The sequence below is a fragment of the Cibotium barometz genome, chromosome 55 (assembly GCF_041138505.1).
Source record: "Cibotium barometz isolate CiBa-2024 chromosome 55, ASM4113850v1, whole genome shotgun sequence".
Lineage (NCBI taxonomy): Eukaryota > Viridiplantae > Streptophyta > Polypodiopsida > Cyatheales > Cibotiaceae > Cibotium > Cibotium barometz.
The window spans coordinates 34898705-34904329 of NC_141100.1; positions in this window are offsets into that span (position 1 = coordinate 34898705).

Genomic DNA, 5625 nt, shown 5'->3' on the forward strand with positions numbered 1-5625 from the left:
TCTACAAGTTTTTCTCAAGATGTAGATTGGGCATGAACTGTACATTTTTTGTAGTTATGACCCTTCTGTTCATGATGTATGCACTTGGGGGATTCACTAAATGTAAATCCTCTATATCACGTGCGTTTAAGGCCTAATTGAAAAACCCCTTATCTGTAAGTTTTGCATGAATAAAACACACCCTTTATCTATTCAATCTATAAATACCCTCTTTAAATGTTACCCTTCTATATGTAAAAAATGTGTAAAAACGGATATTTAAAAACTCCTTATGTTGAACCCACGGGCTATGCTTACATATTTATGAGTGACCCCGTAGAGTATATGCATGTGAGGTGGCCGAATCAGATGCTTGGTACTTTGACATTGGTGCTAGTATAAGCACATTACTTCACAAAAAAAAGTGTTCTCATCTATGGAATCTATCCCAAGTGCAGGAACTGTCACATGTGCAAATGGTGCCTCTCAGATCCTCTCAAAGGAGTTAGTAGAGTTGTGCTCACTGCTACAAATGGGGGCGCATTTACTCTTTCTAAAGTTTTATATGTGCCAAGTATTAAGATGGTGAAATTTGTGGATGATAGATGTACAGTTCAGGATAAAAATGATGTTTATTCTTTCATTTTCTTAGGTACCTTGTTTCATGGCCTATACAAGATGGATGTATTTGAGAAGTTGCAGTATGATGCTTGCTTAGTCTCTACAACTCGTGCTATGAGTCATGCAGAATTATGGCATACATGATTTGGCCATCTGAATTATGGCAGTTTGTTATGCCTTCAAAGGCATGATATCGTGTCATCTGAGTTGCCAACTCTTGAGACTCCTGCTAGACATGTATGTGAGGAGTGTATTCTTGGTTATATACATCGGACATCATTTCCAAAGGATGGATCTTTGAGAGCTATTAAGAAATTATAGCTTATACATAGTGATGTATGTGGTCCTATGAGGACACTATCTATTGGGGGAAATTTCTATTTCGTCACTTTTATTGATGATTACTCGAGAGATAGCTGGGTGTATCCATTAAAGCAGAAGTCAGAGGTTTTTATGTGCTTTAGGCACTTTGTACACATGGCTAAAAATGCATGTGAATGTAAGGTTGGCACCTTTCATTCAGATCGAGGGGGGGAGTATATGTCCAAGGAATTTCATGCATATATGGTTGAAAAAGACATAAGGCATTAATGTACAATGCAGGGATTTTATATTCCCGTGATCACAAAAATTTTTTTGTTAATAACATGTGTGAACATGTTATTAACATGTTCACATGTTAACATGTTCACAAAAAAGCCGATGGCAAGCGACCTGGTAACCGGGAAAAATCCCGCCGGGCTTTTGCTGTAGCCCGGCGGGCCTGGCGGGCTTTTCTGTTCCCCGGCGGGTCCCGGAGGGGTCGTCACATATCCCGGCGGGGTACATTTTTCTATATATATGGGCCCGGGGGGCCCTTTGGGATTTCATTGCTGACAGCATACACAGGTAATAAAAACTTGTGTGTGTGTGTGTGTGTGTGTGTATGTGGGTGTGTTCGTGCGGGCAGCCGCCCACTGTCGCAATGCGCGGCAGGATGTGGGTGGTCCGCCACACGAGGGATGTGTGTGTGGGTGAGTTTGTGCGGGCAGCCGCCCATTGTCGCAATGCGCGGCAGGATTTGGGTGGCCCGCCACACGACTGGTGTGTGTGTGTAAGGCCATTCTTCGGAATGGTGCTTACCCGGGGGCACTTAGTCGGTAACGCGGCTAGTGTGTGTCCTATGGTAAGTATGGCACGCAGTAGCGGTACTAGTCGGTAACGCGGCAAGCATAGTATCGTTATGGAGATGTCACCTTCCCTTCCCTTCCCTTTGTCAAATGCGGACATATGGTCGGTAACGTGGCCAGTGTATGTTCGTATCTTATTGAAATTCCCATAGAATCGAGCGGCATTTTGTCGTTAACACGGCAAGTTGGTGTCGTCCGCTAGTGCATAAAATGTTTTTTGCATATTGCGGCATTTGATCGTTAACGCGGTCGAAAAAGTGTCATAAATTTGCTTGCGTGTTCCGGCATATGATCGTTAACGCGGTCGAATAAATGTCGTAAATTTGTTTGATTTGACTTGTATTGTTTTTATTGTGTTTGATCCATGCGATACTTGGTTGCTAACGCGGCATTAGTATTTCAAGGATCAAAGTTTACATCATATTGTCTAAACGTTTTATTTTGTAATATCGTGATTCGTAACTCGAAAAATATGAATCTGTCTCTTCTTACCCCCCTCTCTCTCTCATGATACACTTCACAACTCTTTCTCTATCTCTCTCATGATTCACTTCACAACACGATAGATGTGTAGATAATGATTTTTTTTTATTTTTCTTAAAATACACATAATTTTTAATAATTTCTTTTTTCTCCCTCTATTTACTTAAAAATTAAAACAATACATTATTTTTCTCTTTAGGAACTCACAAAAACATTAAAAATGACATTTAATGTTACTTTTCTCTATCTGTCACAACTCTCTCTTCCTCTCCTCTCTCTCTCTCTCTCATGATACACTTCACAATTCTCTCTCTCTCTCTCTCTCTCGCAATGATACACTTCACAACTCTTTCTCTCTCTCTCTCTCATGATACACTTCACATCTCTCTCTATCACGATAGGTATGTAGATGAGGAGTGCTTTAGGATTACAAAACATTATTTTTCTCTCTTTAGGAACTCACAAAACTATAAAAAATGTCATTTAATTTTTCCTCTCTCTATCTGTCACACCTCTCTCTTCCTTCCCCTCTCTCTCTCTCTCTCATTCGATAATGTATACACTTCGTAAGTAATAATGCGCTTGTTGCGGTTGTCCCACGTTCGATAATGTATTGCATGATGTTGAGTTCAGTAATATTGTTTGATATATTCTGTTTTTGATTGATCATTGATAAGTAATGATACACTTATTGCTGTTTTCTCATGTTTGATGATGTATTGGATGATGTTGAGTTCATTAAAATTATTTGATATTCCGTTTTTGTATGAACATTGACGATATTGATATACTTGTTGCTGTTCTCTCACGTTTGCTTGATGTTTATTTCAGTAATGTTTGATATTCTGTTTTTTTGTGTTTAGTGACATTTGCTAGATTTACGAAGACGATCAACATGCTTTCTCCCGAAGAGCGCAAAATTGTTCTGCGAGCAATTCGCGTTGAAGCGGTCATCACGGTATCACAATGTACTGATGATGTCGTCAAAAAGATCAACGAGTCTGAGATACTCATGCGAGATCTCATAGACCAAATATGGGAAAATGCACAGCGTCGGCTTCGAAGCGGAGGCAACGCTGAGCTGCTAGATAGACAGAAGATAGCAGATTTCAACCATCAGCACATAACACGAACCATTTTGGGGAGCATGCGAGTAGCGTGCAGTGATCTTAGAGATGCTGCCCCGCCTGAAGCCAACATGCAACGTCTACAGTTATGGGACGTTGTATGGAGCGAGCAAAGGGCCAAGAGCAAGCGCATGAAGGCGTTGGATGCAGAGTCCCTCCCCAAAAGAGTGCGAGTTGCCCAGGACGTTGCTGCAACGTCCAGTCAGGCAGATGCAAGTGGTACATGTGTCATTAATCGTACCATCTACAATTCTATATGCACACATCTTATTGGCATCCCGCACGAAGCTCTTCACGAAGGACGAACAATTGGCTCCGGTGTGTTTGGAATAGTAAAAGAGTATGCAATTAAAGGTATATCATTTTTACCGGAGCACATCACTTTTTGCGGAAAGCACTACAAAGGAGAAGGCAGCGCGAAGTTCGAGAGCTTCCAAGCAGAGCAGGGTATGCAAGTGCTACATCCATCGATTGTCCGATGCATTGCCTTTACAAAAGAGGCTCCTTGGATCACAATTTTCCCGTACTATAATGGCGGCGCTCTTGGTGATACTCTTCTGAAGGTTCCCTTCAGATTCAGTGAGTTCACCAGAGCCATTTTTCGTTTGGATCGAGGATGGAGACAACCCCCGCCTGATAATATCCCTTTAGGTCATCTAGAACTTTCAAAAATAAAAGAGGTAGTAATAAATATGCCACATATTATGCATGCCCTGGTGGAAGGGATAGCGGCAGCACATATGGCAGGTATTGTACATACCGACCTACATCCTTTTAATGTAGTGTTGGATTATACAAAAAAGCTAAAGCTTATTACAAACTTTATATGACTTCTGGAAGAAAGTGCAAGAGTTGTGGATGGATAATAGTTCCCATGACAAAGTTACCATGGATACTATTATTCATAGAGTCAAAAATTGGATGTTCCTGCCTAATCGCGATGAGCGAAAATCAATTTTGCAAGTAGTTGAATTTTTTAGATCACTAAATACTGACCCTACGAGGGCACAACGTCCTCTTGTAGAGCTATCGGTGGCATTCACCCCAACTTTGTAATAATACAGTACCAAGGGATTAAGTTTCAGGAATGGCATTTTGTTTCTCTCTTCAAAATTTGATGTGTCCAATGTTTCAAAATTTTGTTTCTCTCTTCATTGAGTCTTTGCAACATCTCTCTCCTCCTGTGGTGTTTAAGTTTATGTTTCCTCTTCAAAATTCGATGTGCGAGCATTGTTTGAAGTGTTTTTGGAGTCAAGTGGATACACTTCATCGAGTCTTTGCAATACATATCTCCTCTCGTAGTGTTTGACTTTAAGATTTTGAGATTATGGTCAATTTATCTTACGTTGATCTTTACAGTTCATTAAAATCCTAAAGTCATTTACGTTCATGCAGATATGGAGCAGGCACAAGCGAACGAGCATCTTGAGTTAGCCAAGAAGGCTTACGAGCGAATGAAGGCCCTATCACATGGCCTGACAGCCCGCGAAGCGACACGAACAGCATGCAGGTTATCGAAATGGACAAATCCACAGTGGAAAGACATAAACAAACGCGTGACTACAGAGATGATAAAGGAAATATGGCCATGTCCAGATGGCGAAATTAAGAAGGAAAGATGGAAGATTTCTCGGTGCACCCACAACGATATCAAAACTAATGCCGAGCGCATTTTCTTGGAGGTGTACGGACGTCCTCTCCATAACGCCGACGCTCCACTGTATTTTGCTAAAATGTTATATGCTCAATTTATCTTACAAACTCCAGTGGACTTCGCCTCCAGAGAGGCCACTGTCAACACCCACGACATTCATGAAGAGACAGTGACATTTACACGAGAAGAACTTGCACTCATGGTGGAGGGCGCTGGACTGGAGTTAAACCAGGTTAAAGAAAGCTTAGGGGCCCAGTTAGCAGAGAAGGAGAAAGAAGCTGACCGATTAACTCAAGCGTCAACTCCTCCCCCGGCCAATAGAGGGATTCAAGAGCAGCTAACAAAGATCAGCCAAGATGTATAGAGCATCTCTTCACGTATTGCTCCTGTGCGCCAAGGAAACCACATCTCTCATTTTTTGATACATCCTGATCTTGTGGGAGTTTCTGCTGAGGCTACAAGTTCCTCCACCCTCCAATGTCCTGTATGTTACAAAGTATTCGATGGGTGGAGCGGCCAGTATATACTACCATGTGGACACTACTACCACTTAATATGTTTAGTGAGACAAATGCAAAATACTTCTACATGT